The 26,006-nt window shown below is 36.3% G+C and overlaps 2 long non-coding RNA genes across 3 annotated transcripts in view; both read right to left on the bottom strand.

Annotated features, from left to right (window-relative positions):
- Positions 1-4,470, bottom strand: part of LOC123555464 (uncharacterized) — a 29,358-nt gene extending 24,888 nt beyond the window's left edge. The window contains exons 1-3 of one of the 2 annotated variants that reach the window (XR_008371694.1): positions 3,779-4,470; positions 3,448-3,573; positions 2,589-2,765 (exon numbers count right to left, since the gene is read on the bottom strand). This is a non-coding gene — a long non-coding RNA (uncharacterized LOC123555464). The remainder of the gene's footprint in view (positions 1-2,588; positions 2,766-3,447; positions 3,574-3,778) is intronic. The other variant, XR_008371695.1, reaches the window with a different exon arrangement.
- Positions 4,471-9,379: 4,909 nt separating this feature from the next.
- LOC123555463 (uncharacterized) lies at positions 9,380-24,387 on the bottom strand. The gene is made up of 3 exons (XR_008371698.1): positions 24,296-24,387; positions 19,207-19,419; positions 9,380-10,311 (listed from the first exon to the last, which is right to left on the bottom strand). It is a non-coding gene; the product is annotated as an uncharacterized LOC123555463 (long non-coding RNA).
- Positions 24,388-26,006: the final 1,619 nt, after the last annotated feature.

Consider the following 26,006-nt stretch of genomic DNA (forward strand, 5'->3'; position numbering starts at 1 on the left):
GTTATACTGCAAAATAAAACAGTCATCATTGATTACTTGTCGTCACTTTCATCCTTTTTATCGCAAATAGCACAGTCATACACAGAAGATGCTGTATACTAAACATATTTTCTCAAAATTCAGACCAAAAATTCTATCAGATGCCACCATTACATAACTATATTTCAAACTTTTATTGGGGGAGAACATCCTGACTCCTACTCACGCTGGGAGCTATGCGTCTCGCTGGTGACACATTCTTTCTAAACTGTTGCCTCGCTGCATCAAATAAAGGCATTTCTGGATCCGGACTAGCCTAGGAAGCCGTTGACAATAATTGTCAGAAGAAATCTTACCTACATTAAAGATCCAACTTAAATTGTGCCAATTAATGTTAATTGGCGTTCATCCGAGTTTCTGATATTGTCAATTTGCAGGTAGAAAAATGGTTTGAAATTGTCAGACTGGATTCCCAGGCTAGATCCGGACCTGCCCTTAAGTATGATAAAGGCCTTTAAGGTCGATGTCGGAAGAGGGATCTAGCAAAGTTTTACAACATTTAAGCTTATCAACGACGTCGGCAGAGATTATGAAGTTGTTCTGTTGTCAGGCTTAAGATGCAGGCATACTTAAACTCCAAAACGAAAGCCGTTTTTGTACAATAAAACTCCATCAAGTTATGAATTTTGTACAGTAATCATTTATGCGTACAGACTGAAGTATTACCATTAGTGGATTCATAGCTGAGGTCGTGAGGGGGGTGGGGGGGGGGGGGGGGGGCCCCGGGGCGCCCCCCCCCCAAAATCGCCGGGGCATAGGTAATTTGTCTTATGTTCTGGGTAAAATAATTGCAAAATATACATTTTTTCTCGCTCGCTACGCTTTGATACATAATTTGTCTTTTATTCTGACTGAAGAATATCAAATATGCATTTTTTCTCGCTCGCTACGCTCGCACTAATGATTAATCTTTTGTTCCGGCTGAAAAATATGCATATTTTTTCTCGCTTGCTACGCTCGAAAACTTAATTTGTTTTCTGTTCTGGGTTAAACATAAAAAGTGCATTTTTATCTCTGTCTCACAAGTAATTTGTCTTACTTGTTTTTTTTTTTTTTTTTTTTTTTTGTTAATTTGTTTTTTTTTTTTTTTGTTTTGTTTTTTTATTGATGGAAAAAATGCATTTTTTTTCTCGCTCGCTGTGCTGGCACATTTAAAATCTGACAGTTTGCATGAGCTCCAAAAAAACTTTTTATTTTACTCCTAGGTAAACCCTCTCCATGAAAATCCTCAAAAAACGACCGGCTAAGAAATCCCGAGATACTCGCGCAAGAATAAGTCTGACAATTCATAAGACGTGACTATAATTAGCATGTTATTTGTGTTGATTTTGTCACAAAACCTGTCCTTTGTCAATAACAAATAAAGTACCCCAGAACGCCCAGAATGCACCAAATGGATCCATTATTTTCATAGTTTTCCGGGGAATCATGCCCCCGGACCCCCTATTTGCTCTAGTCTTCAAATATTTTACGCCCCCTCTTACACCAAATACTGTATCCGCCCCTGAGGGAAGTCAAATTTTTTAAAAAACGTTATGGATGTAAGAATTTTTTTTACAAAGTTTGGAACGATAACGCTTTTATCATATTAAGTAGACCGTAGTTCAATGAATCAGATATTCTAGATTTCATTTCAGGTTGTAGAATATTAAAAAAAATATTGATTATTCTTCGAATACTTTTTGACTGTACTATTAGAATAGTGTTATTGAATCTATAAAATCTACCGAGAATGATAATCGGGATAAAGAACTCTCCCTTCAGGTAAACGGCTTGAAGAACTATCCTTTATCATATTTGGCGGGAATCGAGCACGTTTTCACCGTGCAATATTAGTATTTATAGTAACAAAAAAGTAGTCCGTCATGTCAACAAAACACGATGAAAACAATCGTCTGAAGCATTTTAAAGTATATTTTCAATCGTAAATTGTCAGCCTTTTAGAAAAAGTTTGGGTAATTTAAAGGGTGGCAGGAACTAGATACATGTCTTGTCTGTCTATTAATACATTTTAAATGGACTCCGCATGTATTTTGAAGCAACCCTTGATTTTGAAAAAACATGACCAATTTTGTTATCAAATTCGTCGTCGTACGACTTATGAAAGAGTCGTAGTCGTAGTTTGATTATCTAGTCGTATACTTCGTTCAAAGACGAATCTATTGGTGTATACTTTTTATGACTTTTGTCCAGTAACAAACTCGCCAATCTTAATTATTTAGACCCACTATTTTTCCGATAGAATGAACCTTAAGTTCAACACATCTAAACAACAGCAAATTAAACACCATTATATAAAAACAAAAATGGAAGACATGTTATATAACAATTTTTTTACAAATCAAAACAATTGGTTTTAGTTTAAACAATATTTATTTAAACTAAAACCAACTGTTTTGATTTGTAAAAAATTGTTATATAACATGTCTTCCATTTTTGTTTTTATTGGTTTTGAAAGGTATGATCAATTTTGGTATATAATATCATAGATCATACATGGACCTAGATGTCTGTTAATCCTTATCTGCAGAATATTCAGTATTTTATACCTTGTCTCCAACATAGAAAGCGGAGTTCTTAATACGAGTATATAGTTTAACCAGAAGTTCAGCAACCCCTTTGTAATGCCCAGCAGAACATTATGCATCCAATCAATCACAAAATTTGTTAGGTAGATCCACATAGCTCAAAACCATCAACGGTGATGCACCTTTAATTCCATTCACCTAAAACAAATACATTTGTATGTCTATTCAGAGACTAGTTATGATTTTTAGTTTTGAGTGCAGAATGACAGATTGATTTTTGCACAAATATAAAGTCACGTAGTACAATGTAACAGCAATAATAAATATCTTGGCATTTCCTAGTAAGTTCGAAACATTGTTAAGCATGTTGTAATTATTGACCACAAGGGTGGTGTAGGTCCTGAACTGTTAGCCAGAGCTAACTAAGGTCTTAACACTTATCCTGCTAAATTTCTATAATGAACTTCTCCATCTTTCAATTTGGACAGTACCATTAACTGCTAAAAGGGGTGCTTACCAAAAAGACACTGACTGAATGGCGAACAGTGCAGATCATGATTAGACTGCATGGATGTGCAGGCTGATCATGATCTACACTGGTTGCAAAGGCAGAATCAGTGGTGTCCAGCATGATAAGGTCTTAAGTTAATTATTGAGCAAGAGGGTGGTGCAGGTCCTGAATTGTTAGGAGCCAGATCTAACTAAGGTCTTAGGTTAATGCATCAAATCATTTTATATCAAGCAGCCATTTTAGATAACACAGCTTGGTAGAAAACCACTTATGGATTATTGCTATTAAGTTTGATAAGCAAAGTGGTTGAGGAGATGTTCGAAGAAAAACTTAGACTGACACAGCCATCGCTGGCCTAGTGCCACTTACTGGTGCTCTGGTTCATAAGGCTTCTTCTGCATCCCTAAGCATAGACTGATGAGTTCTGACATTAAGAGTTGTCTTTGTAAGGATAATATTGCATCAATGGCATCCCTTCTGGATACTCCCCTGGATCTGAACATGAGGGAACTATTAAATTGGGGAATATCTTTGGCTAAAATTTTCAAGCTAGGCTATTCAATTTCTATAGTCTGTATTGTCATAAATATCTTTACCACATTTATAGCTGTTATAGTGTATATCCTTTTACATCAACAAAATGTGTTTTATAATGCTATAATTAAATAAACCTGCAAAAAAGTAATTACTTCTCATGTACCTAAACATACTGTACAGGCATTCTTGCCATTAAACTGTTTCTTATTTGCCTACATTGCTCTTGCAGGAAGATCAAGGGATGCCGCAATCAAATGCCCTTTGACACACAGCTTTCCATATACTATAGTGAATCAACAATAAAACCTTAAATTTTGAAAATATGTATTTTGGCATTTTGCATTTCTCAATAGCTAAGTAAGAGCAAAAGAAAAAGCAAGTTCATAACAAGTGGGCCTATATCACTCACCTGGATACATGGCACCCTAGGACAATAAAAAAGGTCAAAAGGTCAGAGTCAAGCTAAGAAGACATTCAAGACTCAAACTTGGCCTAGAGAGCAACCAGACAAACATTCTCATATGGTCTTTAGGGTATTCACAATATTATTTTTTTATTTGACCTAGCAACCTTCTATTTGACCCCAGATGACACAGATTCAAACTTGACTTAGAGATCATCCAGACAAACATTCTCATTAAGTTTGAATTTGTTCCAGCTGAAACTATGGTCCCAACAGTGTTCACAATATTTATCTTTTATTTGGCTTAGTGACCAAGTTTTTGACTACATATTCAAACTTGACCTAAAGATCATCCAGTCAAATATTCTCAAGACGGAAGTTGTTCCAGTTGCTCCTCTAGAGTGTTCACCATGCTTTTCTATGACCTAGTGACCTACTTAATGACCCAAAATGACCAAGGATTAAATTTGATCTACAAACGAATTCATACCAAGTTTAAAGTTGTACCGGTTGAAAATACGTCCTCTAGAGTTTTCCAATGTTTTTTTTTGATTTGACCTAGTGCCCTAGTATTTTACCTGAAAAAACCCAGATACGAACTTGTCCCAGAAATCATTGAGATAAATTCTGAAAAATTTTCATGAAGACAAGAGAATACAAAATGTGACCTGTATTGTGTTCACAAGGTAAATGTTGACAAGGATGCCGGGTGATCAAAATAGCTAACCTCTGCTCAGGTGAGCTAACAATATACTTTGTTTAATCTTCTTTGAAGTGGGGTTGTCATGATCATTACATAAGAAATGAAATTTTTTTTTTTTCTTAATGAGGGAAATAAATCCATATACTGTAGAATGTAATGTCTCAGTAGAATTCAATAGGGTCAAATATGCCCCAATTTTTGGTTTTTTTATTTGACAATAAAAGAGCAAAAATCAGGTATTTTTGGAAAATCTAAAAAAGCATTTTGAACGAATTCAATGAGGCTAAAAATTTGATTCTTCTAATCCGATAGTGTGTTTTATAATAAATTTTTTTGGGGCCCTATGTGAGTGACATTGATGAAAACAGAATGTCCCTGTAGGACACAGAGTTCCCCCCTGGTACATCTGTCAAAACGGGGGAAACTTCAAATTTTTGCAGTCTATATACCCTTAACAAACTTTTTTAAAAAGGAATCTTATTAAAGGGTCTATATTGTTTTCAGTAAAGCATCACAAAAAAAAAGGGGCCCTAATGGCCCTTTATCGCCCCAAGTTTTCGGGTTCTGACTAGTTTTTGCCCCCAAATGCCCCAGTTTTGAATTAAACTAAAAGCATCAAGAAAAACTCGCCCAAGTTTCTATAGATTGAGTCAAAAACTTTTCCCTTTTTAAGTGTTCACAAACTTTTCCTTTGTTTTGACCATGTGACCTTTTTTAAAAACCCAAAATCCCCAGATCAAAACAAGACAAAACTTCGACCAAGTTTCATAAATTGAGTCAAACTGTTCCCTCCAGGGTTCACAATTTTTTCCTTTGTTTAGCCTTTTTGCCCTAGTTTTTAAACCCACAGGCCCAGATTCAAACAGGGGCCTTTAAAGATCATAAAGCTAAATTCTGCCCACTTTCAAAAAAAATTGAGTCAAAATTGGGCCTCCAGAGTGTTCCAAGTTTTTCCCTTTGTCTGCCTATGACCTAGTTTTGCCCCAACATGACCCTTTAAACTTGACTAAGTATCAAGACTAACATTCTGCTAATTTTAAAAAGTTTGGGCCCAATTGTGCTTGAGGTTCACGGGCAAATGTTGCCGGACGACTGACGACGAGGCCACTGGACGCCAGACAAGCCCGGTCACAATAGCTCACTTGAGATTTGTGCTTAGTGATAAAAACCCCTTTTTTGGGCTATTTAAAGGGGCCGTAATTGTAATTACTTTAAATCTAAAGGAAAAATCCCAAAATGTGAAAGGTCAAATCATGTAAAGACTCATGAAAGGTTTTGTAAATTTCCCAAAAAAATATTTTTGAGTAGGCTGTCATTAGGTGAAAAGGGGATTTTTCACTATTTCAAGGTCCATAACTATAAAAAGGGGGTAGCAAGACGAAAAATAGTATTTTTTATCATGATAAAGATCCCCCTTTTATCATTAAAAAACTTTTTTGAGTTAGGCCAGTAACAAAGCGAAAATGTGCATTTTTTACTTTCAGGGGCCTTAATTCTGGAATAGGGCGCGGAAAAAATACGAAAAAAGAGGCAAATCTTCAAGATAAAGAATGCAAGATTTATTAATTTTGTACAAATAATTTGAGTTAGGCGCATCAAAAATTTAAAAAAGTTCATTTTTGATATTCAGGGGCCATAATCGGGGAAAGGGTGGAGTCGACAAAAAAAAAGGGAAAGTCAATACAGATAAAGTCTCAATAACTTAATTTTTTGTATCGAGTGTTTTTGTTGTCCCTTAACTCCGTCTCGGGAGGCAGGTGATTTATTCTCGCTTTAAAAACCTGTTTCGTTGGGGGATCTTTTCCTACTGGGTTTCCGAACTTTGTCTGCCCCTTGCAAAAAAATTTTGAAATGATATTAGGGGCGGTTCCCTGCCCCCCTTTTCAACTCTGGGATACCCCTTGACCAAAAATTCCCCCCAAAAAAAGAAAAAAACCCCAAAGTGAAAAAACTTTGTTTTTTTTTTTTGGGTTTTAACCCCTTTTTCAACAGTTTTTCAGTCATGTAAGGGCGGGCGTTAACCAAACCCATGTTCCTGGATTTGTACCTAAAAAACCTGTTCTCCGCAAGTAACTGCCAAATTCCCCCCTAAATTATCGGGTGGGGGAAAAAAGTTTCGCCATGTCGTTTTCAAATGTCACGGGAAAAAAGGCCCGCGAGGATCGAACTCGCACCCAGGGGGCCCCGTAGCCAACCTCTTTACCTATGAGCTAACGGGCGGGTTCAAGTGATAAACACTTATGATTTTATTCAATTAAAGAGAAATCAGCTATTAGTGTTTTATGCAAAATTCATGTTGAAATTAAAGTGTTATCCATAAAATTTGCGATAAACCCTTACCAATTATAGGCCCTTTTAAAATTTTAAGATTTTAAAAGGTTATCTTAAAACACAAAAATTTCCCTTTTAAAACAATAACAAAAGTGCCCTTTATTAACACACAATATGAAAACAAAACCCTAAAAAAAATAACAATTTTTTATTAGATAAGCGATTCCCCAAAAATATTTCACCCGATTATAAATAAAAAACCCCTCTATCAAAAAGTTGGGAAACCCCTGTGTAACCTTCCCAGTGGGACAGATTGGGATTTGGCCCTCATTTTTTCCCCTTTGAAAAGCAAATAGTGGAAAAAAGTAAAACCTTTTAAATTTTACTATAAATTTACCCCAAAATAGAGTAAATGAAAGTTTACTTGCTGCACTGGCCGAATAATCGCCGAACTGTGGAAACGCCCTTAAAAGCGTTAGGACTTAATTTTAAAGCTCCCGATAATATAGCATTTGGGGCAGTGAATTGATACCGTATATAGGGCAAAAGGGTTTGTCGGCGACTCATAGTTCTGCAATCGTTTTGATGAGGGACATTTGCCCAAAGTTTAAAAATTTCCCCAAGGGGTTTAGGGATATAGAGTGGACATGAAAAAGAAGGTCAACCCTTTTTCCCTTTACTGGGTGGGTGACCATAAATTCTGCACATCGCCTTGTGAGGTGATCATTTGACCAAGTTTCCTTTTAAAATCCTTCAAGGGGGTTTTGGAATATGGGCAACATGAAGTTTAATAAATCCTTTAAGGGGATTAGGGGGTACAGACAGAACAAAAAAGAAAGGCTAAACTTTTGCCCCAAGTTGTGACCGCCCCTTTTGCCGGCCATGACTGATCAAGGGTTCTGCACATCGTCTATAGGGGATCATTTTACCCCAATTTTTTAAAATCCTTCAAGGGGGTTTTTGGGGATATAGAGCGGCAAAAAAAGGAAAGGGTTAAACCTTGACCTCGAGTTGGCCTTTACCCTGAGCCCACAAGGCTGATCAGAGTTTGCACATCGTCTTTATGGTATCATTTGACCAAGTTTCATGAAAATCCTTCAAGGGGTTTAGGGATATGGACTCAGAAAAATGTTGGACAGACGGGAAAAAGGGACGAACGGAGACCCTTCCTTTAAACCCCCCCCACTGTGGCGGGGTTAACAAAATTTAAAAGAATAAAATTAAAAAGTGTGAACATTTTATAGTCTAATAAATAAAGAGAATTCTGGATAAAAACAAGGGAAGTAATTCAAATAGTATTAATTTAGTACTTGTTACAAGGGTTATCATACGATGAATAAAAGTCAAAAACCCCACAAATTTTTTTTAAAAAACTTTTTTTACCCACAATGTCACAAATTTTTTTTGGATGGCAACAGACGGCGGTGAGGCCCAAAACTATTGGCCCCCCGACTCATATGGGGACCAAAAACATGGTGATTTTCCCAAACGCATTTTACAAGTTTTAGTTACCTCAGTGACAGGCAGTCATTCAAGAAGGTCCGGCCACAGGCTCCTTTTTTTGATGAGAAAAAAAAAAAAACTCTATTAAATGAATGTTTTCAAATATGGAAACCCCAAAAAAGTTCTTCCCGTTCTATAAAAATTATTTAAGGGTTTGGAAAAAAAACAAAATTTCTCAATTTCTGACACAGCATTAAATTCCCGACTTTAAATGCCCCAAAAGTATCCGAAAAAAATTTTAATTCATTTTGTCAAACGGGTTTTTTCTTAAAAGAGGATTTTTTTTTCTGACCCCCCAGACCCATCCATTGACATTCCCTTGACATTTTGTGGGACTTCATGTTGATTTAAATTTTTCTTGAAGTTGAAAATTACAAAATTCAAGAAATGTAACAATTTTCTTATTTTACAGTGTGAAAATAATTGTATAAATCTATGTATCCTTCCCCTTTGAAAACAAATAAACGCTCCTGGAAACCGTTCCCTTTTTGTCCCTTTTAAACCTGCCCATTCATTTTCAAGATGTCGTGTAAAAACTCCCCTCATTTTCAAACTCTTTTGACAGAGTTCACAAATATTATCTGTAATACAAATTAAGGCAGTTATAAAAATATTATATGCACGTTTAACCAAAACAGTAGTCACAATATCTGACCAAATAAGAGGCCAGATACCCACGATCAAAAGTAAAATGGCCCATTCATGGGGCCCCTTTTGAAAAACATGGTAGTTTAAATAGAGCAAATTTCAGTGCTCACCTAATAAATGATACATTAAAAAAACTATATAAGGGCACTAAAGTCACTTATTCAAATAGATATACATAACATTATACTTTTTATAGTATCATTATATTATGTATAAAATGTTTCACAAACCTTTAAATTGTTGCTCAAGCTGCAAATCATAGAAATCTAACATTATGGCATTTCTGCTCCTACAGTTGTCTTTGTTACATACATTGTCAGTAGTGCTGTATTGCTGGCATACTTCACAGTACAAGTGTTTGACTGGCTTTTGGTAATTCATAGATTATTTCAGAGTGTCTTTTACTCTGTATACTGATTTGGCAAATGTTGCCATTGCTGACTCTGGCAAATGACAAGATATCAAAAGAAGCAAGTCACTGAACGCCTCAGTGGAAAGAGAGTGCTTCATACCAAAAAGCATTATCATTGTATATGAACATTTCTGTAAGCTTGCAACCTGTGAACAAACGTTTGTCTAAGCAACATTTGTTCTGCGGAGAGTCTGAATGAACACTTGCACCCGATTCATAATGACTTTCAGTACTACTTTCAATAACAAGTTCACTAGCACTGTTGCGTTCACTTATAAATACTATCAAGTTCACCAGCACTATTTGGTTCACTTTCACTATCAAGTTCACAAGCATTAATGGGTTCACTTTCACTATCAAGTTCCCTAGCACTACTGGGTTCATTTTCACTATCAAGTTCACTATCCTTATCAGGTTCATTTTCACAATCAAGGTCACTTTCAAGTTCACAGTCAGAAAGTGCTTCACTACTGTTTTCATTTATACCTGCAGATAGTATGGTTTTGCAACTTTTCAAAGGCTTACTTTTTTCTGGTGTAACTTTGTAAAACTTAGCACATTTTTTATGGATATATATAGAGCTCTTCTGAATTTTGCTTCTGGGGAGTTAATACTGCTTGGAAGCTTCCAACTTGTTCCCTATCATTTAAAGTTTTCTTTGTCTGCCAAGCATGAATTGTTCTCTCCTATTTTCTCTTCAAATTGTACCCACCGCCACTGCATTTGAATCACTTTTTGGTTGATTATCATATATGCCTGCAATAAAAATTCACCGATTACTAAGAAATAGTTTTTGCTTGACAGTGTGATACATACAATTTGATGCAAACGTGCTCAGAGGTCGCTTTGTACAATATTTTACCATTTCTGATGGAAATTCTACAACAAGAGGACCATGATGGTCCTGAATCGCTCACCTATCCCCACATGACCCAATGTTGAACTAAGTATGACGTCGTTATTTCTATTATTTGACATAGTGACCTAGTTTTTGAGCACATGTGACCTAGATATCATCAAGATAAAAAATTCCGACCAATTTTCATGAAGATCCATTGAAAAATATGACCTCTAGAGGTCACAAGGTTTTTCTATTATTTGACCTAATGACCTAGTTTTTGAAGGCACGTGACCCACTTTTGAACTTGACCTAGATATCATCAAGGTGAACATTCTCACCAATTTTCATGAAGATCTCATGAAAAATATGGCCTCTAGAGAGGTCACAAGGTTTTTCTATTTTTAGACCTACTGACCTAGTTTTTGACCGCACATGACCCAGTTTCGAACCTGACCTAGATATCATCAAGCTGAACACTCTCACCAATTTTCATGAAGATCCATTGAGAAATATGGCCTCTAGAAAGGTCACAAGGTTTTTCTATTTTAAGATCTACTGACCTAGTTACTGATCGCACATGACCCAGTTTCGAACTTGACCTAGATATCATCAAGTTGAACATTCTGACTAATTTTCATAAAGATCCCATGAAAAATATGGCCTCTAGAGAGGTCACAAAGTTTTTCTATTTTCAGACCTACTGACCTAGTTTTTGATCGCACATGACCCAGTTTCAAACTTGACCTAGATATCATCAAGGTGAACATTCTGACCAATTTTCATGAAGATCCATTGAAAAAGATGGCCTCTAGAGAGGTCACAAGGTTTTTCTATTTTTTGACCTACTGACCTAGTTTTTGACCCCACGTGACCCAGTTTCGAACTGGACCTAGATATCATCAAGGTAAACATTCTGACTAATTTTCATGAAGATCTCATGAAAAATATGGCCTCTAGAGAGGTCACAAGGTTTTTCTATTTTTAGACCTACTGACCTAGTTTTTGACAGCACATGACCCAGTTTCAAACTTGACCTAGATATCATCAAGGTGAACATTCTGACCAATTTTCATGAAGATCCATTGAAAAAGATGGCCTCTAGAGAGGTCACAAGGTTTTTCTATTTTTTGACCTACTGACCTAGTTTTTAATCCCACGTGACCCAGTTTCGAACTTGACCTAGATATCATCAAGGTAAACATTCTGACTAATTTTCATGAAGATCTCATGAAAAATATGGCCTCTAGAGAGGTCACAAGGTTTTTCTATTTTTAGACCTACTGACCTAGTTTTTGACCGCATGTGACCCAGTTTCGAACTTGACCTAGATATCATCAAGATGAACATTCTGACCAATTTTCATGAAGATCCATTGAGAAATATTGCCTCTTTTCTTTTTTTTGACCTACTGACCTAGTTTTTGACCCCACGTGACCCAGTTTCGAACTTGACCTAGAGGTCACAAGGTTTTTCTATTTTTAGACCTACTGACCTAGTTTTTGACCCCACGTGACCCAGTTTCGAACTTGACCTAGATATCATCAAGGTGAACATTCTGACCAATTTTAATGAAGATCTCATGAAAAATATGGCCTCTAGAGAGGTCACAAGGTTTTTCTATTTTTAGACCTACTGACCTAGTTTTTGACCGCATGTGACCCAGTTTCGAACTTGACCTAGATATCATCAAGATGAACATTCTGACCAACTTTCATAAAGATCCCATGAAAAATGTGACCTCTAGAGTGGTCACAAGCAAAAGTTTACGCACGGACGCACGGACGGACGCCAGGCGATCACAAAAGCTCACCTTGTCACTTTGTGACAGGTGAGCTAAAAACGGCAGTCCCTTGTCAAACTGTACAGAAATGTTTACATTAATGACAAAGAATTGCAATGAACTGTGGACTGGCAATTTATGTAAAGAATCATGCAGAGAAAACTCGATCATCGCTGCAAGGGCAGATTTCTACCAAGTAGATAAAATTCTTAGTAAATGAAACTTTACTTCTAGTCTAGTACTTAAATGTTAACAAACTGAAGGCTGCATGCACTTCAACAATAGGTATACTAGCTACGGCACTGCTTGGTATCAGATTCAACACCCACAATGCCATAGTTGATGTGGAGACACTTGGAAAACTGTTAGTTAGTACAAAATTATTAGATAAGGAACTTATGTACAGTTCACAAGTTCATCTTGTTTAATTTTAGTGAAATAAAAAAAATCTAACATCTCTGGAAATACTTCTAAATGGGGGGCATTATGCAAAATGCCCACAGCTGAAAACATAGCCAGTTCTGGATTGAACTTGCTCCGTCTCAGAACAATTTTTAAACAAGCTGATGAAGCTGGACTGACTATGAAAAACTGAAAGACTACCAAGGGTAACAAAGTGTTAAGAGGATATTAGAAGATGTCACTCCAAAAATGGCAGCTTTTCAAGCAATGAATACATAAAGTGGGTTGGATATGGGACAGATGAATGTATGTATTATTTCACAAATTTCATAATCACGCAGGGCTATCATTGGGCCGTTTTTGGGGACGAATATGGGCCCCATTCCCCTCATAAAATAATATGTTTTTTCCCCTTTCTCACAAGAAAATTCCCCTGATAACAGGTTGTTTGATACAGCTAGATATGAACTCTCTCAAGTTATATTATAGTGCCTCTAAGGAAGGTTACTGCTGCAATATAGTTACATTAGTTAGAAATGATTGAAAACAGGATTAACAAGTGAATGAAGTATTGCCATGCAATACAAAGTCCCCTACTGGAAGGCACCTAATTTTCTCTACATAATGAACTGATATCTGTCAATAATGTATAAGCAATATTGTACTATATATACAATATGTTATAACAAAACACTTGGATTAAAATTTGTATATACAAGAGCTGTCTCCATAGGATATGACACATGCCCCCGATGGCACTTTGAATGAATAGTTATGGCCGATGTTAGAGTTTAGGACCTTTGACCTACGGACCTGGGTCTTGCGCGCGACACGTCGTCTTTAACTGTGCCACACATTCATGCATAGTTATTTTAAAATCCATGCATGAATGACAAAGATATGGACCGGACATGCCCATCATTGCACTATCATGAAATATGACCTTTAACGTCTAAGTGTGACCTTGACTTTTGAACTACGGACCTGGGTCTTGCGCGCGACACGTCGTCTTACTGTGGTACACATTCATGCCCAATAATTTTAAAATCCATGCATGAATGACAAAGATATGGACCGGACACTCCCATCAATGCACTATCATGAAATATGACCTTTAACGTCTAAGTGTGACCTTGACCTTTGAGCTACAGACCTGGGTCTTGCGCGCGACATGTCGTCTTACTGTGCCACACATTTATGCGTAGTTATTTTTTTTTGGCCGATTATCAAAAAGGTATCATATAAGTTATTTATAGTAAAAAAAAAAAAAAAATTCTATAAAAGTCCACACAAAACCCTTCACCAGGTAGAGATACGTCAAAATACACCTAAAAATTGGATGTAACATGCATGTTGTACCACAGAAAACTGGTCTCAATTTTTCCCTACGGCCTGTAATAAATAAGTTACAATATAAGCTATTTATAGTAACAACAAAGAGACATAACTCTAAAAATAAGAGTGCCTCATGGTAGTCATCATTTGTGCCAAGTTACATCAAAATCCCTCCATGCATAAAGAAGAAATGCTCTGGACAAAGTCATTCTTGAATTTGGCATTTGACCTCTAAGTGTGACCTTGACCTTCAACCTAGGGACCAGGTTCTTGCGCATGACACTCCACCTCATAGTGGTGAACATTTGTGCCAAGTAATATTCAAATCCTGTTTTGCATGACAAAGTTATACACCAGACAGGATAAATGTCCCATTGACCTTTGATCTCCAAGTGTGACCTTGACCTTTAAGCCAGGATTCTTGGTATTGCGCACAACACGTCGTCTCATCATAGGGAATATTTATGCCAAGTAATATTAAAATCCCTTGATGGATGAAAGAGTTCTGGACCGGACAGCAAAAAAACCCTATTGACCTTTGACCTCCAATTGTGACCTTGACCTTTAAGCTAGGGGTACGGGTTTTTTCGCATAACACCTCATCTCATCATGGGGAACATTTGTGCCAATTAATATTAAAATCCCTTCATGGATGGCAGAGTTATGGACCGGACACAAAACTGATCCTGTTCATGCCATATTAACATTTGACTGCCAAGTGTGACCTTGACCTTTGAGCTAAGGGACTGAAAGTTGTACATGACACATCGTCTTATTATGAGGTACATTTGTGCCAAATAATATTAAAATTCCTTTCATGGATGGCAGAGTTATGGACCGGACAGGAAAAAGGCCCTGTTGACCTTTGACCTTCAATTGTGACCTTGACCTTTAAGCTAGGGGTCCGGATTTTGCGCATGACACGTCGTCTCATCATGGGGAACATTTGTGCCAAGTAATATTAAAATCCCTTCATGGATGACAGAGTTATGGACGGACACGAAATTGTGGTCGGACGGAAAGACGGACGGACGGAAAAGCGCATTCCTATAGTCCCCGAAACTGGTTTTCAACCAGTAGGGGACTAATAAGTGTGAAAAGTAGTAACATATATATATGGCTAAAAACTTCCCTTTTTTGTCTTTAAAATGATGAAAATTCCCCTTCTGAGGGTATGGGTACCTGTCCCCGAAAGTTGTCTAAAGTGCCCTCAGTCACAACAATGTAATATAATGTTCTGGTTAGGGATGGGAACGAATATTCGAATATTCGAAAATCGGTCGAATATTCGAATATGAAAATCAGATTCGAATATTCGTAAATTATTGTATTTTTTTTTCCAAAAAAAGTATCATTGATTTTGGGCAATATGAGCATGCTAATTCTACAGAATAAAACCATGTCATGTTTGTTTATCGAGTATCAAAAGATGTCCAATTAAGAAGAAAATAGTTGGCAGGGCCATCGTTACGGATTAACAGTTTACAACAGGCGTCAATGTGTCAGATGCATGTCAAAAGATGTCCAGTTAACAAGACAATTACCTGGGTTCATCGCTACAGATTAACAGTTTGTATTAGGCGTGAATGTGATATCTTTTTTATCTTTTGTTCATTTTTATTGGCGCCTGTTTTATGTAACAAGTTGTAGAATTTTTTTTTTCGAAAACAATACCAAACTTGTAGATATTGCCGATCTTTTCACAATATTTTGTACGACGTTTCAGACCATCCGCAGAATCGGTTTTCATCCGCAATCGGCCGTATTCGAATTAAATTTTGAAGTACTTTATAATAAAATCAAGACATAGCATATGATTGATGCATAAGTTCATATTGAAGGAGGTTTAAGTCTGCCTTACTTGCTTTTTACACGACGATTTTTACACGCCGATTGAAAAATTTCAAAATGGCGGCGGTAATACAACAGTGCGTCACGTGTTTAAATGGGACGACCTGCTATTTTTAAATAAAATTGCGACGGTCTAAATTATAACCGTTTTGATATTTTTGTATCATTTTGAAGCTAAAACACCGAATTAGTTAAATATGTTCATGATTATACTGACAGAATCGTGAAATAAAACGCTAGGATCGGCGGGTTTTGCTAGGTAGGATCGGGTTACCCGAAACAAACATTTGTTGGTCTTATTACGTACGATGATCCACGCTTTAAACAAATGAATACGTTGTGTATATGCCAATCACTTAATAAGAATTTAAAGCTTCCATTAAAATAAACCGAATATTCGAATATATTCGAATAAGGCAAACCGAATATTCGAATATTGATTTCAGTATTCGTTCCCATCCCTAGTTCTGGTGGATGTTTTTATCTACTGTCATCTGTTTATTTGCTCATCAGATTTGTGAGATTTGTATGATTCTGAGTGAGATATGTAACACATATAATGTAACTCTCACTTTGGATTTTTATGCTTTTTTAACCAAAACTTTAACCATGATGATAAAATTGATATTTTATAATAACTGAATGGTAAATTAACTTAGTTTTTAGATTATTATCTTGAGAATATCATATAAATGGTTTTAAAGTATGTTGTTCTTATGCCCTATAATTTATATAGGTGAAACATATTTCGTTTAATTTTTGTTAGTAAATATTATTATTTCTGTGGCATCATATTATGATAAAATGTATGAGCTAAATACCAAATAAAAAAAAAAATACTGGAAAATTGACTTAATTTCTGTTAATTCTTCATTTGACATGACTGTGAGTACTTTAGTATACAGTGCAACCTCTGTAGAGCAACATCCTTTGAGAGATACAAATATTGACTGTTATGAAGAGGTTGTTGTTCTGAAGAGGTAAATTTGATAGTAAATTTCAGCTGAGGGAAATTTTGATGATGTTGTTACAGGGAGGATTTTGCTTAAGAGAGGGCCGCTCTGGACTGGTTGTATTGTACAATGCATTCCCTTTTCAAGATGCATGATACAAAATGATATACAGATACCCATGATAACTTTACAATAATAGATTGTCTACTTTATTCTCTGAATTTTCATGCTGGAGGGTGTAGGAAGAAATTTCACTAACTTTTTTTATTCCATGGTAAAAATCCAAAATATTTTGCATATGAATTCTGCTAGCATATTACAGATTATCACGATGCCAGCTGTTTTTAATAGTTTTGCTATTAGGGGTCCACTACCTCAATATGGGGAGTAACTCTCAAAATACTGCAGCAGAGTTGCGTTTATTGACACTCATATGACAGGGCACTAGACAACTTTTGGGGACAGGTACCCATACCCTTAGAGAGGGGAATTTTTCGTCGTTTTAAGACAAAATGGGGAAGTTTTTAGCCATATATATGTTACTACTTTTCACACTTATTGATACAGTTTTCAATCGTTTTTAACTAATGTGACTATATTGCAGCAGTTCTATTCTTTAGAGGCACTAAAATATAACTTGAAAGAGGGTTCATATCTAGTTGTGTCAAACAACCTGTTATCAGGGGAATTTTCTTCCAAGAAAGGGGAAAAAAACATATTATTTTATGAGGGGAATGGTACCCATATTCGGCCCCAAAAACAGCCAAATGAGTGCCCTGTATGAACACTGTCACTATTAACAAATACAGTAAGTTTCAACTGAATATGTTTAGTAATGAAGAAGACACTGGCCAGTAAACTTATACCAAACTTTTCATATTTAAATCAGGCATAATTCTGAAAATATTGCAGAAAGAGTTACACAACCTGTCACACAGACGAACATGGTACTATAAGCAAGTTTCAGTTGAATATCTTTAGTAATGAAGAAGATATTGGACTTGATAACAAGAGCTGTCTGATGACAGCATGCTAGACTTTACAAACAAAAGTTTTAGCAAAATTTTCTCAGAAGTAATTAGGCACAATTTTGCTTAAGTGTAATCCAGTGTTATGAAACTTGCCATGTGATGTCATCCCATGATGCTAAAGATGTGTGGTGAACCTAAAAACATTTGGTTAAGTAATTCCTGAGAAACATGTTTACATGCAAAACTGTCAAAATTTCTGTTTAAAAGAGGCACCATTTTAACAAACTAAGAGCTTTAGTTATGAAACTCGCCATATGAGGTCATCTCATAATGCTAAAGACAAGTGTGAAGTTTGAAAGAATTTGTCTTAGTAGGTTCTGAGAAATCTGCTTACCTGCAAAACTTGAACCTGAAAGTTTAAGTTAACAAGAGCTCGTAGAACACGAAATGCCCGACCCCGCCCCCCTTGATGCATTCAGTAATTGCACATGAAACAAAAATTATTTGCTCACTGTAAACAAAAGTTCTATTGTTCTGGTTCAATATGACCTTGACCTTTGACCTATTGACCTCAAAATCAACAGGGGTCATCTGCTGGTCATGATCAACCTCCTCATAAAGTTTCGTGATCCTGGGCCCAAGCGTTCTCAAGTTACTGTTTTGATAGGATTTAACTGTTCCAGGTCAATGTGACCTTGCCCTTTGGTCTACTGACCTCAAAATCTAAAGGGGTCATCTACTGGTCCTGAACAATCTCCCTATTCTGTTTCGTGATCCTAGGCCCAAGCGCTCTTAAGTAATCTTTTGGAAACGGTTTAACTGTTCTGGGTCACTGTACCCTTGACCTTTGACCTCAAAACCAACAGGGGTCATCTGCTGTAATGAACAACCTTCTTATCAACTTTCACAATCCTATGTACAAGCATTCGTGAGTTACCATCTGGAAACCGTTTTTCTGTTCCGGGTCACTGTGACCTTGATCTTTGACCTTCTGACCTCAAATTTAATAGGGGTCATCTGCTGATCATGACCAACCACCTTATCAACTTTCATGACCCTAGGCCCAATCATTCTTGAGTTATCATCCGTTATCATCCACATACTGACCGACCGACATCTGCAAAACAATATACCCCTCCTTCTTTGAAGGGGGGCATAAAAAGGAGCATAATTTTGACAAAATAAAAGCTAGAGTTGTATAACCTGCCATATGAAAAGTTTGAAAGCACTTGACAGTTTCTGAGAAACCTGTTTATATGCAAAACTTTAACCTTTTGTAACGTATACACCAGCTCTACTATTTAAACAATTTCAAATTATCGGGCTAAAAAACTTTAACAAAAGTTCATATAGGAGCAAGTGCAATAGCCCTCCTTATTCTTTGAATAGTCAAGCTAAAAATCTACTGTGAACTCAAAAATGAAATTTGGTATATGAATACTTTAAATTATGTGGCACTTAAAACTGACATATTAAAAAAGTTTTTATGTATTCTAGTTTTGCTTTGTCATAACTAACCTTATGGTCCAGAGAGTCTGGTTCCTTAGAACATCTTCTTCTTGGTGTTCACTGTTCCTTAGGACGAATATGCTGTTACAGTATATATTTCTTCTTCTGATGGACAAGTGCAGTTGGTTTTAGCAGCTTGAAATATCTACCTGTGAAAACCTCCAACATCTTGTCATTAACGATGCTGCAAGATTCGAAATGGAGGACTGTCTCACATAGGATCTTTAAAAAAAATTAAAAAAATATTGAACACAGTTCAATGATTATATATGCAGCTGCCGCTGGATTAAGGTAGTTCTGCACGTTTGGATCAATTTTTTTTCTACAATGTAGAATGTGATTAAACTCCGATTTTTCAAAACTTCAAAATATACCTAGAAAATTCAGCAAATCAAAAAGATAGGGTCGTGTGATTGATTTTTTGCTACACTGATTTGGAAAATTTGGACCTCACACAATTTTTCATAATGGAAGTCTATGGGAAAATCATAACTTTCATAACATTTTCATGAATAGAAATTTTTCTACAATGTAGATTTTGATGAAACTTCTCACAGTTGTAAATAAACATAAGGCCTATATTGTGGTAAAATATAATGTATAGGTCCGTGTGCTTATTTTTGAGATATTTGACCATGATTAAAGTGAACTGAATATTTCACGCTAATTTCGAGACATTATTTTGAATTATTCAATGTGTCGTATGTTTTAATATCATATTTTGACTTTAGAAATATAGTAACAGTGCTATTTCAATAAATTTACTCACATGTTGTCATTAATTCATAAAATTATTTTCATATCCGTACGCCGAATCCAGGCTTTATTCTACGTTTTCCGGATAAATTACGTTACGCCATCACTTCCGGTTTATCAAACGTGCAGAACTACCTTAAAAAGGACACTTGAGCATCAACAATTAACAAATTAGAAAAGGGAAACTATGTCATGTACTTTGTCTCAATTTTTGGTTTCATTAAGAAATATTTTTTCTTTGGGTCCCTTTAAAATCTTTTATTATCCCTCACCAGCTGTCCAATTTTCCTCTTAAGGCATTTTGATGTACCTTGGGTGGTTCTCTACAAAAGATGTACAAAGCAAATTCTGGCTGCCATGACAACTAACAGGAAACTTAAAGCTACTCGCCCACGGTTTGGGTGAATTTAGTTTCCAATACATACATATGCACGGCTTTTTTCCCCTACAAATCTACCTCTGGTAAAAGGATTCGGTCCCAAAGCAAGAAAGTATGGGTTTTCCCCAATTTTGAACTTAAAATTCCCAAATGAATTTTAACTTTCAATGTTCTTGCTGTTTGACAATAATTTTGCCACTTGATCTGTTTATTCTGGTTCTGAAAACAATACTTATATTATAAACTACTGAACAAGTATTAAAGTGCAACCTCACATTTGGAAATATTACACACAAAAAGCACCTTTATAGGTTAATATGGTAATTTTCAATTTTTCCCATTTTAGACAATTTCTGAGAGCATTTTCCGAAATCCCACCTTTCTTGTTTAAAGGGACTAACCCATACATTTTATGCAAAAATTATTTCTCTAAAAAATCCATAAAAAGTCACACTGGCCATAGCTTTCGCAGAAGTGGTGGTTCCAACGCCGTGGCGGTGGATAAATATTATAACTAAGCCAGCTGACTACATTAGGTAAGTTTTTTAATGAGTTTTCCCATATTTTTTCATGTCTGAATGAAAACAACCAGTGAGACAGGAGCCCACATGTGTACTCTTCCAACCACAGACACTTGTTCAATGCAATTCTTTGTCATTAATGTAAACACTTCTTTACAGTTTGACGAGGGACTGACGTTTTTGTAGAATTTCCTACACAAATGGTAAAATCTTGTACAAAGCGACCCAGAAAAGACATGCAGGTTGAAAATGTGATGGAGTGTGAAGAACACACAGTCTTGGCTTTTACAGATGGATCATCTCTGGGCAATCCTGGTCCCACTGGTGCAAGAGTTGCGTTGCAGTATATTTAGAGGGATACTTTTCAACCCTCATAATTATAATAAGTTCTTCTAAAGATGGGAGTCAGTAAAAACAGCAACAATTACTCTGGAGAAATTGTTGGAACTGAAATAGCCCTGGAATTCCTTACTGAAGCCAGTATGATTGAAAACAGAATGGTCCATTTCTTCACTATTCAATTGCCAATCTGCATTCTGTAAAGAAGTTCCATCAACCAAAACAGAGCCCATTACAAACATCAAATAATATTATTCGTCAAAAATACAAGACAGACAAACAAAATTATAGTACACTGGACACCCGGACATAGGAATATTACTGGGAATGAACTTGCCAACAGAAAGGCCAAATTAGCTGCGATAGAAATGAGTATGTCTGAAACAGAAGACGAAACAGGTATATTAGATGCAAGGGAAGCAGTTAAGATAATGAAAGAAAAAGTCATAAATAAATGTAACCACAAGTTTTTATTGTCAGAAAAGACAGACATTATTCCGGACATCTATACTAAAGCAGGGAAAAGGAACTGTACAGGCGAAAATGACAGATTGAAGAACTTTTTCAATTCTAAACCAGCTTCTATTTAGTGGCCGCAGTCAGGGCTCCAGATAACATGCGTATAAGCATACATTACGCTTTGAAATACTGTGTATACGCATGTCTGATCATTTTTAAGCGTATAAAAACGTATATGAAATTACAGAAAGCCACGCAATGACTTTTAACTAGCGTACATCTAGATGCTTTTCATAACAGAGCACAATCGGCATTATAATTCTACCACATTGAACGTACACACGCATTGAATGGTACTCTATACACCCAGGTTAAACTATATTATACACTCAATGCGTTCGTAAATCAAATAGGTGGAACTTGATGTTGATGGTACAGTAGTGTATTTTAAAGCGGTGTCGATTTAAAATGTCAACTTCCAGTGCGATGTCTATTACTATAAATGTAAAAAGTGAACAAACACTCTACACATTCTTTAAACCAACTAAAATGATCCCCAAAACTTAGTTAAATGTATATTGAATATTCTGTCGGATTCGGTAGAGAGGGTGAAGCCAAAGCAAGCCAAAGGAGAAAAAAGAAGCAAAACAACTTGAATGCTAAATATTGAAACCGTAATGAACTGCAAGCAAATTCATGGGGGTTACACCCAATAAATATGTTTAAAACTGATTTCTTGTTTTTCACATTTAGGCTGGTTTCTCATGATACCGGTGTACTTTACGTGCGCAAAACGAACAAACTAAAGAAAACAAGTCACCTCAATTCTTTATTTCTTTGCTGCCCCTACATCCTTCCACATTATTATAATGAATTGAAAACTTAAATTTATCTGGTTATTTTTTATTAATTCCTGCTGAGTATGATGCCATGTTGAAATCTGACAAGTTGTTTCCCATGATACCAGAGTAATCATAAAAAAGTGTCAACTATGGAAAGCCTGATACACAATTATATTAATATTTCCCAATATTTCAGGTAAGTTAACAGTCTATGATTTCAGACAAATTTCAAATGTTTTTTTTTTTCAACACAAAAACAACACTGAACATTATAACAATCTTACATTTAGACAGCCTATTACCAAAGATATACTTTTTACAAGTGATATCTAGATCTATTCAAGTCGAAAATTTTGGCAAGAATTTCACTAGCTACCATATTACAGAGTAGCAAAGTTATCTTGCGAGAATGTAGTATTTACATTAATATCTTTTTAAAAATGTGAGACCCATATATCAAATGCAAAGGTTCTACTGGTGCTTTATTGTTTATCATTATATTTTGCATACTGATGTAATTCCATTATTTTTGCCTTAACGGCTTGCCATATTTTCGTTTCTAAGTAATATCTGAAATATAGAAACAACAATTGGCTTCCGATTTGGTGATGTCTTCAACAATCTGTCGGAAGAAATTTTCCTAAAAAGTCCAGATGATAAACACTGTTTATAGGAAATATAGAGTGTTTTTTGACCCATGGGGTGGGAGTCAAAAGTAAACAAGAGGGTCATGATGACCCTGGATCGCTCACCTGAGTAATATGAGCTGCATGTTTCAAATGTCAAACTGATGATAAAATATTAAGAAAGTCAGTAGGTCATATTCATGGCTAATGAAATTCAGTTTTACGATTGATGTGCAAAACTGTGTATGTCATCAAAATTTCAAGGCTGTATCTTAAAAAACAAGAAAGTAGGTCAGTAGGTCAAGGTCACAGTCAAGTGACATCATATTACTTGGGGTCATCAGGTAATTATAATTAAACAGTCTTGGAAATAGGATCAGATGATTTTTTAAGTATTTTTTCCTATATAACTCGCATAATAACTAAGTAAACCCAGGGTGGGGCCTCTTTTAACCCCAGGGGCATAATTTGAACAATTTTGGTAGATGACTACTAGACAATGCATCATACCAAATATCAAAAGCCTAGCTAGGTCATATGGTTTCAGACAAGAAGATTTTTGAAGTTTTTTTCCTATAATAAGTCTATATAAAACTTGGGACCCCCAGGTCAGGGCCTCTTTTCACCCCAGGGGTACAATTTGAACAATTTTGGTTGAGGACCATAAGACAATGCTACAAACCAAATATCAAAGGTCTAAGTGTTGTGGTTTCAGAGAAGAAGACTTTTAAACTTTTTTTCCTATGTAAGTCTATGTAAAATATGGGACCCCTGGGGCGGGGCCATATTTGACCCTAGGGGAAAAATTTGAACAATCTTGGTAGAGGACCACTACTAAGATGATGCTACATACCAAATAGATATCAAAGCCCTAGGCCATGTGGTTTTGTACAAGAAAATTTTCAAAGTTTTCCCTATATAAGTCTATATAAACCATGTGACTCCCGGGGCGGGGGCCATATTTGACCCTAGGCGGATAATTTGAAAAATCTTGGTAGAGGACCACTAGATGATACTACACACCAGATATCAAAGCCCTTGGCCCTGTGGTTTTGGACAAGAAGATTTTTAAAGTAAGTTCTGTATGGAATTCAATTCTTTGAACAATTTTGAAAGGGGGCCACCCAAGGATCATTTAACTTCGTGACAGATGAGCTAAAAAGGTAAATAATTTACCAGTAATCCTGAAATTTTCGCAAAAAAATTGTGCGATACGGAACAGCGGCTTCCGGTTAGGCAGTGGCTACGATTACGGTACCGTAATCCTAGCCTCCGGTTCTAGGATTACGGAACAACCCTATGAGATAGATATGCTATGAGAATAGGCTAGGATTACGGAAGTATTTAAGAGGCATCATTTATTTATTTTAGGACATGCATAAATGACATTGTAAACTTACTCATTTCACTTAAAATTAATTTCACTACTATTTCGTGCATTCGATCGGCCGTTTTGGGTTAGTATAATCTTAATGGCGGTGCGCGGAAATATTATAGAATGTAATTATAGAAATGTTTCGTATATACCTGCATTTTTTCATCAGGTCAACACAATTGGTATTTAATAACATACAATATGGTTATGAATCATAAAATTCAAAGTATAGAATATTTTTTTTAATCTAACTTTGACACTCATATTTCTAATATATTTCCGCGCTCCGCCATTAAGATTATACAGACCCAAAACGACGGATAGATAACATGAAATAATAAGGCAGGCATAAAAAATTAAGTGAAATAAGTAAGTGTTAACTCCACTAATAATGTCAACATCCGGTAGGTGAGGCTAACATAAATGTCTCTCGAGAAACCTGTTGACACCGGTATCATGGAAGCCCTGGTTCTGGGCATATTAAATAAAATTGCACTGTCTGTCCGTGCATCTGTACATTGATGTGTTAATTCATTTCCGGGCTGTAACTCTATCATCCATAAAGGGATTTTGAAATTATAAACTTGGCATAAATGTTCACCATAATGAGACAATGTGATCTGAGCAAGACCTAGACACCTAGCTCCAAGGCCAAGGTCACACTTAGAGGTGTCTGTTTCATGTCCGGTCCATAACAAACGAGTCAGTTTCTTCCCCCCCCTTCACTGTATGTTATTCAGAAATTCTGATACAGACACGTACATACTAGTGGGGGGAAAGAACCAACCAGTCAGTTTCTTCCGGCCTCCTTCACCGCCTATTATTCAAACATGTAGACACATACATGCTAGGTGGGGGGGGGGGGGGGGGGGGGGGGGGCGGGGGTGGTGGTGGTGGGGAGCAATTAACTGGTTGATTCTTTCCTGTTTTTTCCCCGGGAAAACTCTGACCGTTACCATGAGAAAGAAGTGTATACAAATTCTCGGGAGTCAAATTACTCATAGTCAATTTCAGATTTTACCATTTTACTCATTCACAAAACATTATGATGAGTAAATACTCATAGGTCAAAAAAATTATAAAACTGTATGCCGGATTTCAAAAATATTTTGTTGAAATGATCTCTAGGTGACCCTCTAAGCCATTCTGTTTCTGCAAAAAACATGGCCCCAAGGGGACAGGGCTTATTTCCCCTATATGGCTATATTGTAAATTTCAAAAATCTTCTTCTTCAAAACCACTGGGGAGATTTACACTAAATGATCCTTGGGTGCCCCGCTATCAAAATGTCCAAAGAATTGAAATCCATGCAGAATTCTGGTTGCCATGGCAACTGAAAGGAAAAACTTAAACAAGAGCTGTCACTAATGGTGACAGATGCCCCTGCAGCGCCTTGACCTTTGACCTTGACCTTTGACCTGGTGACCCCAAAGTTAGTAAGGGTCGTGTACTCAATAAGTACTATCAGCATGTGAAGTATGTGCAGTTTGAAGGTCCTGGGTGCAGTGGTTC

The sequence above is a fragment of the Mercenaria mercenaria genome, chromosome 7, assembly GCF_021730395.1.
Source record: "Mercenaria mercenaria strain notata chromosome 7, MADL_Memer_1, whole genome shotgun sequence".
In the NCBI taxonomy this organism is placed as follows: Eukaryota; Metazoa; Mollusca; class Bivalvia; order Venerida; family Veneridae; genus Mercenaria; species Mercenaria mercenaria.